We start from the raw sequence: 12,893 nt of genomic DNA on the forward strand, positions 1-12,893 counted from the left end.
CTTAGCTTGGTCACTCTCAACCACTTTAGGAGGTGTCTTCCAATCTGACCTCGGGACTTCCAGCCCATACTCAGTGCAGACGTACCTGTACACTATGCCAGCCACTTGGTTATGGCGTTCCATGTACGCTGTTCCTGCTTGCATCTTACACCCTGCTATTATGTGCTAAACTGTCTCAGGAATATCTTTGCACAGCCTGCACCTGGGGTCCTGTCTGGTGTGGTAGATCCCCGCCTCTATTGATCTTGTACCAAGTGCCTGTTCTTGTGCTGCCATGATTAGTGCTTCTGTGCTGTCTTTCAGTCCAGCCTTCTCTAGCCACTGGTAGGATTTCTTGATATCAGCCACTTCTTCTATCTGTTGGTGGCACATGCCGTGTAGGGGCTTGTCCGTCCATGATGGTTCCTCCTCCTCCTCTGCATCATTGGGTTTCTGCTGCCTGAGGTATTCACTTAGCAGCTAATCTTTGGGGGCCATCTTCCTGATGTATTCCTGGATCTTGGTTGTTTCGTCCTGGACAGTGGCACTGACGCTCACCAGTCCTCGACCTCCTTTGTTCCACTTAGTGTATAGTCTCTCCCTGGACTTGAGATGAAACCCTCCATATATTGTGAGGAGCTTCCTTGATGTCGATGTCTTGCTCATTCCTGGCATACAGCTTAATGTCATCCATGTAGAGGAGGTGACTGGTGGTTGTTCCACTTCGAACCGGTATCCAAAGCCAGGTATGCAGCTGGATAGCTCAGTGGTTAACACTACTGACTTTGGCACAGGAGGTCAGGGGTTTTGATCCCAGTCAGGGCGGGGTAACGCATATCCAGTGTGGATCCTTAGGCAATGCTGCTAGCCTACCTCAGTGAAACCGCAAACTTGAGAGTCATACTGGCTCGGATGTCGCCTGGGTCAACAAGGTTCACATCAGGTGTTGGGGAACCACAGCAACCTGATGAGAAATGGGCTACTGGAACAAGACATAGATGGACTGGAGCAGAGAATAGGGATCTTTTGGAATGCTACTATATCTGCTAATGCTACTATATCAACTGACAAACATGTCAATTAAAACAAGAAACTTCACCAGTGAGACTAAACTGAGGTTGAATCGTAGAGGCATTATATATGTATCAATTGACAATAGTATCAATTAAAACAATATGGACTTAATAAATTAAATGGTTTAAATCCAGACAGAAACTTCACCAGTAAGACTATACAGACGTTGAACCATAGAAGCAGTTTATGGCCTTCCATTGGTTGATTCTGCTGCCAGTCAAATGTGTCTGAGCTCCTAGTTTTACTACCGCCACCTCTGTTTTTTCTCTCCTGTGTATGCTCATTCTTTCCTCTCGGGCGCCGGCGTATGCCTTCATCCCACTCAGAAAGTCAGAGCCCAGAAACCAAACTCAGCTGTGATGTGACAGTGTTTATATTAGCGATGTGCAGAGAGCACAGTATTTGTATTTGTATTTATATTTGTTGTAGCACAAAATATATTTATATTTGTATTTGTATTAAAATAAAAGTGGAAATAGGTGTAAAAATAGAATTTTTGTTTTTATAATGCTTTTAATTTTAGGATATTAAAGCGTTAAAATATCTTACAAAGGAGGTCCCCACAGGGGGCCTTAACTCAAGTCTCCCAGATCATAGACGACTGCGCTGACTACTGAGCTAAAACTAAGTGCATCGCAAATATGCAGCCAGACCTTTACTTATTTATAGATCCCTAAACACAGCACAGCGTGCAACATGTAGGGAGGAACTTCAATGCTGATTCTTGCATTGCACTTTTCATTTATTGCCTCTTTTTTACAACCTAACTTTGTGGAAAGGAAAAGGGAAACAACAGGTTATGGAGAGTCCCTTGAGAGCACTTCGCTTGTGTCTGTAGCTCAGCTTTATCTCTGATGAACACCCTCAACTCCGGGTGTAATGTCCAAATAAGGAAATGTGCAGGTGGATGTGACTCCCCTTGTTGAGACCTGCTGATAGATGTAAGAACAGCACAGAGGAGAGAGACTGATATAGCAATGCAACCGACCTGGTATTTAACATGTTTTTTTTCTGCCCAAAAACAAATAATTTTTAAAATATTTGTATGAAACAAATGTTCGTAAAAAACCCACTATTTGTGCTTTGCCAAATAACGTATTTATTCGGGCCCACTCCTAAACTATATCAAACAGTCCCCGCTGCACTCAGACACAGAGCTGAGCGGCTTGCTGTTTGCTTGTTTATTCAAAGTTTATTAACATTAAATATGTTATGTGTCCAAATTGCACCAAAAGAGCGTCTGAGAGATGTCGTCCCCTCCTCTCTCTCATGGCAGTGTTGTACAGCTCTGATCGTGCAGTGGCAGAGCCCAGGAGCCCAGGAGCCCAGGAGCGGCTCACTGACCGTTTGTTTATTCCAAGTTTGTTAATATTGATTGTGTTGCGTGTCCCAATTGCACCAAATTTGACATTGAACTCCCTTGTGTCACCAGCAACACACCCGCCAAATGTGAAGTAGATTGAATGAACAGTTCTCGAGATATGTGAAGGACAAACATACATACATACATACATACAGACAGACAGACAGAGATTCCTTGTTTATATAGAGAGAGATGGAGGTAGTGCTGTGGAAATGAATATAATTATACCAAATTTACCATGTGTGCTGTTGTAGTGTTTTATTTTGTGTTTTTTACCCGGGACCTTTATTTATTCATGCTGGCCAGCCCCCCAGCTGTTATTTGAGACTCAGCCATTATTTGAATTCCAGCTTTCATATGAAAATTGTCAATAGTCTCGCATTTTTTAAAAAATGAGATGCAAAACTCTTACTTGTAATGGACTATTTGTAGTACGTGTATGACTCATCTGTGGGTGTGTGTGCAGATACATGTATATGTGTTGGGATACATGGGGAATGAATGTTACATGTATATGTATATTGGTATGTTATGGCTATCTGTATGTTCTGTGAGTCAATCTGTGTGTCTATCTATACTGTTAATGAAACAAATTATCCACAAACTGCTTCCACAACTTGAGACCAGCATGTGGCAGCACCTTCTCTCTAAATGCAATACAATATCTTCAATGTAGTTTCCTTGTATTTTCTTTGTTTTTCGTTTTCAAGAGGTAATAAAAGAAGCACTTTGAGGAGGAATTTTATTGTAGGGCATATGTATAGAATAAGAACATAATTTTATATGTATCTTATCTCAACATCAACATCAAAATAAGTTAGTTTGATGATAACTACTTGGGGCTCTCTTAGTTTGGGCACCCAGGTGGCAGTCTGCCTCACCTGATGGTAAAGAGGTCTGCCCCTGTGTGTGTGAGAGAAAAACGAAGAAAGACAAAGGGAAACTAGAAAAAGGTGTTCTTGTCTATAGGCTCTACTCTTGCCAGATTTTCCTGACCTGATTGTGCTCTTAATTAAGACAATTAATCATGTCTGTCATGACAAACTTAATGCACACTGTAGTGCTGTAAATATCTAGATATATTTTGTTATCAAAACGGTTAAAGAGATGTAGATGTTATTTTTATCATTCAGACCCACCACACACAGCTCCTTATTGATCATGAATGGTCTTGAACACTTACACCTGTATTATGAGCCTGGATAGATTCACTTATCATGTGACACAGACCTGAACAGGACTGCATGAGACTGAACTTTATCAGGTTCTGTCTAAATCACATGGGCATGAGGTATAAACCTGCTATGAGGCATGAGACCAACATCATTTTTGGCAAGCCAGTGTTGGCATCAGTGAACAAGACCAACAATGAAAAGGCAAAACATGAATCAGCACATGGTTTTGGGGAGACGTCTCATATAACCTAACATGCAGATAATGCCATAATTTACTGAGAAGATTCAACAACTTATTTTACTTTGCCCTGCTGTGTAATGGAAAAACACTCACAGCTTGTCAGCTCGACTCCAGTCATGACTCAGCATGACTACCCCCAAAACAATGGAAAAATGCCATAATGTTAGCAGAGCGGAGCAGTGAACTTGTACGCTGTGTGTGGAGCAGATGACCATATAAAGAAATTCGTCACAAGCTGACATCGGCTCGGGCTGAGGGTAGAAAAACCATTGAAAACCGAGTGTTCAGAGTAGTCTGAAGGTGGTGCTTTTTGCTCTTTTTGGCCAAGGTCAAGAATGAACTGTCAAGATCAATTAGCATACTGTAGCTAGAGAAAATGATAAAGGGTATTGTTTCCCATACAAGAAAACAGTTGGTTGTTCCTTTAATTAGTGCTGGATAGGAGGCTCTTAAACAACATATTTGAGGCCTGCTTTCATGGTTTTGGATTATTTGTGGCCAGAAAAAGGTGTTGTGTGCAATAAGTTCAGAAGTCAGTGTGTGATGCTGTAGAGGTTTCTCATGTTGGAAATATTGAGCATTAATACCTGCCCCCCTCCTCTCTGCTTTTATTAATTGTCCTGACAGTTGAGCTTTGCTAATGTGGACCATTGTGTTGTGAGCTCAAAATATCCCGGAGCAGCTCTCTCAGGGCATCGCTGACAAATTGGCCCTCACAGCGAGGCATCTGGTGTGGTCAGAAGGCTTTTCGGGCTGCAGCAGGCTCCGGATACAGCTGCTTGTGTGATTCGTATAGTTTGCTGTGGATTTATGAGGTGTGATATAAAAATAAGAGCACCACATAATGTATTCCTCAATTGCGTCCAACAGAAATGTGAGCTTACAAATCTTTTTTTTTTTTTTTTAGAAAACCACATGTCCTAACTGTTTCTAATTAGGAGGATTTGTACAGTACAGTCTCTGAGGTCTGAGGAGGAGTTTTGTTTCTAAATGACTTATATTTTCTTAGTTTATGAAAGCTGAGCAGCCCTCTTATATGGACGAAGTGGTCTCCCGCTGAAATACATTTCCTTTTGTGTCTTTTATCAAAATCAGACCAATAGCAGAGGAACTCACATTGCCTTTGCTCTCTCACTAGCAGAGATGTATGTTCTTTAGTGTTAGTTACAAGTCACTGCAGCACTGATAAGCCAGTGTACTCAGCAAACGCACTGGGATGATAATGTCTCTTAACGACAATGTCATTCTTGTAATATCATTTCTATATCGTTATCAAATCACTTGAAGAGTCAGTGCAGTTTAAACAGTGACCAGCTTACAACCGCAAGACACACAGTCGGCTGTATGGTGAGCACAAGCTCTTGAGCCCGTGTGTCAGCAGCAGAGGGGTGCAGGCATTCACCGTGTACACAGTCCCACATTTCAAACAGTGGCTCACAGAAAGAATTTCTTGTCAAAACACAAGGGTTTTGGAGAAGGAAACTGCCGGATGTTCCACAAGTGTCTTCCTTTGCCAGAAGCTGTGTGTGTCAGATCTAAAACAGGCCTGCTGCGTTTCCATGACCAGAGGAATGATCCTCTATGTACTCTGCTTCAGGCTTCTGTCTCTGTGGGTCTGTTCCAACCTGTAACTGCACATCCCTGTTGTCTTGTGTATCAATAGTGACCTATCCACTGGTATAGGAAATTCAGACAAAAATAGCACTAAATTAATGTTTACACGTGTTATTTACATATGAATAAACAGAACTTAAAATATTTCATTATTGCATGATACTGAGATGAAATACACCACAGAGAGTATGTGTCCATATTCTTTTCTGTTTCTTCCTATACTTCATGAAATCTACATGCTTACACTAAGGGAAATACACACACACACACACACACACACACACACACACATATATATATGTGTACATATATATATATATATATAAATTTTTTTTTTTTTTTGCATTTGCATCTGCATTTGCATTTTGCAAGGTGTGTCCAAACTTTTGACTGGTACTGTATTTAGCTTATTTAAACCTCAATCTTTTGACTGCCATTCTGAATAACTTCTGAACAATGCTTATCTACACAGTGTCTGTAATAAAGGACGCTGAGGTGGGTGAAAGAGGTTCATTCTAACCTGGTTCTGATTCCATGAGTGAAGCCAGAGCCAGGTTACATGAGAAACCAGGTAGAGAACAGAATCCTCAGCACATGTAAACAGAGCCTGTGAGGCAGCCCGTCATTAGATCAAGATCTACAAGCTGAATCTCAGCAGTCCCTCATCCTCCTCCTCTCTGCTCACTGCAGAGCTGTGAGCAGTTGGCCAGCTGCCCGCCAAAGTTATCCACTACAAAGGACTACTGATTCAAACTTCTTTTCCTGTTTAGACAAGGGCCTGAGGTATGCAACATGGGTCCCAGGACCAAATGCGTCATGGTGAGACGGCAGTGGGAACCAAATGAATATACTGTACAGTATATAGTACACAGTATAACACTGGGATGGGGTGAATTGTCTGAGATAGCACTCCACTCTGTCTTCACCGTCTTTTGCTTACTCTTTAAACCTCTAAATGGCTTGTGAAGCCAGAAAGGGGGTTGGATGAAACAAGAATAGTTTGAAGGTTTGGAAAAGTTCACAACAGTGGGAAAATGGCCACATATAAATGATTCCAAACAAGATTTATGTTTGGTTTACGCTGCTTGAAGTAATGCAGTTCATGTAAAAATCTAATTAAAAGTGTTTCTTTTTCGTATAAAATACTCTTTCCCAGGACAGGGGATAGAGTGTGGTGATGAAGGTTGTTTTTACTTTTTATAAATAGAATCATATATATGCCCCCTCACCTCCAAGAAAAAATGAATAAATACATAGCTTCCATTATGTGGTTGGTGTTAGATTTGACACAGGTTAATGACAAAGCTCTGAATGTGAGTACTAAATGGAAACACTGGTTGGAGCTGGAGGCCTTCATACGGGTCGAGTTATGCTCTAAAAGAACTAGTTTGTATGGTGTGTCATTAGACCGTATTGCAACATGTGTTCATAGCTGTTTTATGAAAGGCCACATTCAAAGGCGGCTGAAAAGCCGAGTGTCACAGAGAGGCAATAATAATTGAAATACAGGGACAACAGCACACACTATCATACTGGCTCTCCTGGAAGGTATTCAAGGTATTGCACTTATTTATTGTTCATAAATGTTTATTCAAACAAAAAGTGACAAAAATAGTTGTGTAAAGAACGAAAAGAGAGACAGAGAGAGAAGTTCAGATCCAGACTCCTCCCTCACCTCCAAACACCTGGCCAAACACTGCCTCAAGATGGGATGAATGTCAGATTGTCAGTTTTTAAAAGTTATAAAAATATTCCAGTATTTGAAAGGTGTGGGAAGATGGGTTTTAGAAGCTGGATGATCTTCTCATGATGTTTTCTTTTTCTTCACATGGTGACATGTGAAGAAGGTTGGGTTAGTTCATTGTGCATCTAATGAGGTAAACACAGTTCTATCAAATTGAAGGGTTTTCATTTCCATGAACTGTGGATGTGACAGGATTAATATTCATCTTCATCACAGTTAGGATGAGAGACAAGCTCAAAAACTTGTGTTAAGCTTCAGCATTAACAGGATCACTGAGCAGCAGGCATGCATAACTAACAGCTGACCAGTGATTAGTGAGAAAGAAAAATGACAGCAAGTGTCTGAAAAATCAGTGCGGTGTGAACACAGTGAAGAATGGATTATGAATACTGTAAAAGTCCACACCGCGGCTAGCATCCTCCACTGGCTGACATGTTCATTATATTAACACAAAATGTTGCATAGAACAACACTTTACAAAAAGCCATGAGGCCATTGTCATCAAAGGGGTTGTTCCATTTTGGAGCATGGACATGCTTAGTACACTCCATGGCAATCTGTTCATTACATTTTAATATTTCTTGGTTCTAAATGGAAATTTTGGCAAGTTGATGGCACCACAGGAAAGTTCTGGATGCCAATCATTAGGATTATTCCGCTAGGGACCATGAATATCTACAGCCACAACTCTGTCTCCTTTGAAATATGTTTATATATCATTAAATTGTGTAAACAGATTTTAGAGGAAACAGAATGCTCAGCACTCAAATGTTACTTCAAGCACCTGCAAGCCTTGTGGCACTTGTGCAAGGTGGAACGTGAAACTGTCAAGGCAGTTAGTCTCAAAGGGTTCTTGTTGATCTACTGTAGTTTGGATTGTACCTTATTTGTACGTCTCTTTGCCTAGTGAATGAATAAATGTAAATGTTAATAAATTAAATATGTTGACACTGAATGTTTTGAAGAATCATTCAATATAAATGATTCACTGGTATGTTGATAAAAACACTCTTTACAAAACATATTTGCTAATGCTAATGAGCTGTATTCATACTGCATATGTAAGGTATGTTTACATCAAAAAAATACTACAGCTGATTACCCTAAGTGTATTATTCTCTCGATATATTTTGGACAAAAATGTGTCTAAGTTCATCTCCAAAATCTTTACATATTTACATATCACAAAACAACCGTGATCTGTAAATATAATGATTTTTGACTTTTGTTCCCTTCATTTTACATTTTAAAGTACACACTTAGCCTACAACAGGTCTGCAAAATTTGTGAAACAATTTGTACAGTTTAACTGTATAATCCGTTGCTTCCCTATAGTATTTTGTCCCATAGTATTTGAAAGAGAATGTCAGTGTAGATCTGTTGTGGCAGGGAGGTCTGGACAGGATTTAGACAGACTCTCTTCAACCTGGCATTAATAAAAACAATCATTTCTGACCAATAGCAGCTCCATAGAGGTGTGGTTCACCTAAAAACTGTCACTGAAATTAACAAACTGCCATTTATTAAAGTGCTGGCTGCTGTTTCTATGTGTTGCGTGTTCTGTTACAATGGAGCAAAGCAGGGGTGTTTATATCCAATACCATATTAAGAATAAATAAAATGCCTGCAATGCCATGCTTTCATTGTTATTTTAGGGCGTAAATCATTATTCAGCATATCGCGTGCACCTGCACATGTACATGTACGGTATACACTGGGTATGATATCCCAGTTTGGATCACAATATGAAATGATGATTGTGTTAAACATAAATAGCCTGGTTATTCACATCTCTGTTCACATGCAGCAGTCTGAGCAAATGAGCTTACATAAGCGTCAGCCAGCAGTTTCAATTCATGATATGAGCAAGCTTCAGTCTCCAGCAGAGTCTCTGCATGCAGAGTTAACCAGCAGACACCTGTCAGCAGCAGACTGATAGTGCAGTGGGTGAGTGAGGAGTGGGTTTATTTAACAATGTAATGCACACAATGGGCATCAGTGTGAATTTTAATAGTAGATTGGTAGTCTGAAATGAATTATTAAAAAAATCCTCCTCCTCTTTGTGTCCCTCCAGCTGGTGGCACCCTGAGTGACTGCCATGCTCACCTATGTCTAAACAAGGCCATGTCCACACCCCAAGTGTACACTGTACTGCAATATACAGGTACGAGCATCACAATGCTTCCTGCTCTGGCACTGAATGTGCTAATGTAAATAAGATGCACATTAATGTTATTTCTAGGAGCCAGAATTGACAGCGAATTGCACAGCACTCTGGACTTAGGTTCTCTAGATATCTTTCTCTGGATCGAAGTGTTGATGTATGGACCAACAGTTAGGCATGCAAGAATAATGAGAGAAAGTCAGTTAAGTGTTTGAAGAATGAGGATACAATGACAAAGAATATCCTGGTGCACATTAAACAGACTCTTTTCTGTTCTTTACATCAGTGAGAACATTTTTAAATGCCATAAATAAGTCATAAATCTTCATCTTGGAGCATCCAAAAAATTAGCAGACATCATTATGACAGCAGCGATGCTATCTGCAGTGAAAACAGTTGGGTGTGTTTTCAATTGGCTTCTCTCAACAGTACATTCCATTGCAACGAAACAGCTTAACCACAATACAACTTCTGTTCTTGAGATGAAACAAAGGAGGTTTGTGCTGTCTGTCTGTCAGGGAGGCTGAACCGCCGCAGGCAAATACTCCACATGGCTGACGCACTGTTATTGTTTATACAAGCATATACAAAATAGCTGCAGATATGAAAACTGGCTTGCAGGGGGAGGGCTGTTGTAGCATGATGCTGGTGTCAAAATATAGGAAACAGTTTAATGATAGAGCAAAGGCAAATGTAAAGATTACAAAGCCTTGTTAGCATTAGCATCAGTATTAGTAACAAAAAGTGCTGCAAGTTTCAAGCCATCTTTGTAGATATTATCAAAGGTCACAGCTCACTGAGGGAACTGCCAACACCTGAATCTCATTTGATGGGAGTGTCAGGACAGTTGAGCGCAGACCTGAATGCACTTGCTTGTGATGCTGGGACATCTTAATGACGCACACAAGCAGCAGAAGGAGGGAGATGTATTTGACCTCTATTTTCCCAGGTAAAGGCAAACATGCATTTTGTACAATGTTTGTGCCAATTGACACATACACACTGAAGATTGCACAAGGTCTTCTACCTCCACCACTACAAACTGTCCTCTAGCTACCACTGGTGGAAAGTAAGTACATTTACTCATGAGTTGTATATGTAAAAGTGTATTTTGTATTTTGAGGTGCATGTACTTAAGTATTTCCATTTTCTGCAACTTTTTACTCCAACTCCACTACATTTCAGAGGGAAATGTACTTTTTACTGCACTACATTTTTTGGATAACTTTACTTACTTACACAATTTGGTCAACAAATAACTGAGGATTTATTATTATTTGTAATAAGATAATAAGATAAGATAATTGTAATAAGATAAGACTTTATTGATCGCTGGAGGAAATTCACAAGCTACCCAGCAGTTTATAAAGTCATTAGAAGTGGCCCCACCTTTACCAGCTGTAACATTAAAGTGATATACACAATGAATCAATAATCAGAATCCAGTGAAATAATAATCATGATTCTGAAATGGTCCATTCTGTATAATGAGTACTTCAACTTTTGGTACTTTAAGTATATTTTGATGCTTTTGTATTTTCAACCAAAATATTATAATTAATTTTCATGAACTGAAAACACACTAGAATAGCAACAGCTACTCATGTACCCCTATTGTAATCTGGGGTTAAAATACATGATGTACATAACCAACACTGTCGCCGTTGTAACAACTTTTCAATCACAAGGCAGCCATGTCCTAAAGCATACCCTGTTTTATCGTCTATTTTATTCAAAATGGGACTAATTTACAAAATGAACATCATGCTGTATTGAAGAAAACTTGAAACTAGCAATTAAGACCATAAACTCATTGGAAAAATGTTTACTGAGGTAATAAATTGAGTGAGAAGTAGGGTCATTTTCTCATAGACTTCCATACAATCGGACTTTTTGCAACCAGTGGAGTCACCTCCTGCTGGCCGTTAGAAAGAATGCAGGTTTAAGGCACTTCCGCATTGGCTTAACTTTTCAGACCCAGAGTTTGTCACTTGGCATGTACTCTTGCTCGTGCACAACATAATAACAAATCTTATAAAACCAGTGCTCTATAGCGCTACTGTTAGTCATAGACTCCACAGCGTAATGAAACCTAACGAAACCTTTAAGGTTTAAGTGTATTTTGTATTTTGAGGTGCTTGTACTTAAGAATTTCCATTTTCCACAACTTTTTACTCCAACTCCACTACATTTCAGAGGGAAATGTACTTTTTGCTGCACTACAACTATTTGATAACTTACAAACCTTTAAGGTTTTGTTAGGTTTAGAAACAGAAACGGCTAGGTAATATGTAAGAATCAGAAATTCCTTCTCATTAATGGCCGTCAAGTGAGCTGCAGTCAGCATCCTGTTGCTCATGCTTGTGCTCATGCTTGCATGCATGTTTGCACTCTGTCAGCTTGTGCAGCAGTGCTAACAATAGCCAGCTAAAACCATAATATCCCAATATATTTCACATGCTTTGATGTAATGTTAGCTTACATGACTTGGTTGTGGTGAGTGCCGGTCATCTGTTGACATTACTGGACTCCATTTCTAAGCTAACGTCAGCTAGTGTTTCACCCTGTTGGTGCCGGAAAGAGGCAAGACACTCGGGAGTGCGCATAAACGTCACATCTTTTGGATTTTTGCAGAAAAACCTGCCTGAGTCCTTCACATAGAAATCAGTCCACAGGCTGTTATAGGCAATTAAGAAAGTCTGAGAAGGTCTGATTTTTTAAGTTACATGCAATCTGTTCACTCATTGGCAATAGAAAGCAATTAATACACATAAATTGCTTCACACCTTTAAGGAAAATTTAAGGAACAAGTGTGGGCATGGTTAAAATAAATCAATGTTAACTATTGGTATGAGACAGTGTGAAAGGGGCTCTCCAATTTCAGACTCAAATACTTTGCTTACCTATCCATCCACCCAAACCATCTTGAGGTTTTGCAGTAGTATAACTCAGTCACACCACATCTACCTTTGTTTCTTACAGACAAAACTTATAATTCATACAGTCACTGAGGGTATTTGTCAGGTAAACATATACATAGGTGGTGTTAGACATTTGAATAAAATAATGATGGTATTAGACGACAGCTGGGAAAGCTGTGTCAGTCGCACATTACTTTTTGGTTAGCAACACAATGATGTTAGAACATTGTTCAGCTCATTTATCATTAGTCATTAGTCCCTTCCCTATTTCTGTTCCATCTTCTGTCCTACCTTATTTTCTTTCTCTGACTTCCCTACCCTTCTTTAATCATTTGCTTATTTCTTTCTGTATTTTTTTCCTTCTCTTCTTCTCTCTCTCCTTCCTCTTATCTGAATGCATGAAATCTGATGCATTGAACCAGGTACAGGTGACTGAAAGGATCTGTATTCCTCACAATGAATACTTTGGAAGTGTGCATTTTGCTCTTTTACCTAATTGTGATTTGGAATGCATAACTTTAATACAGTGTTTATAGTTTTATTAGTTTTATTTCAGTAAAGGATGTGAGTACTTCCTCTACCTGCGTCACCACAGGCCTGGCCTACACTGATCAGTAG

Source organism: Thunnus thynnus, chromosome 16, assembly GCF_963924715.1.
Source record: "Thunnus thynnus chromosome 16, fThuThy2.1, whole genome shotgun sequence".
Lineage (NCBI taxonomy): Eukaryota > Metazoa > Chordata > Actinopteri > Scombriformes > Scombridae > Thunnus > Thunnus thynnus.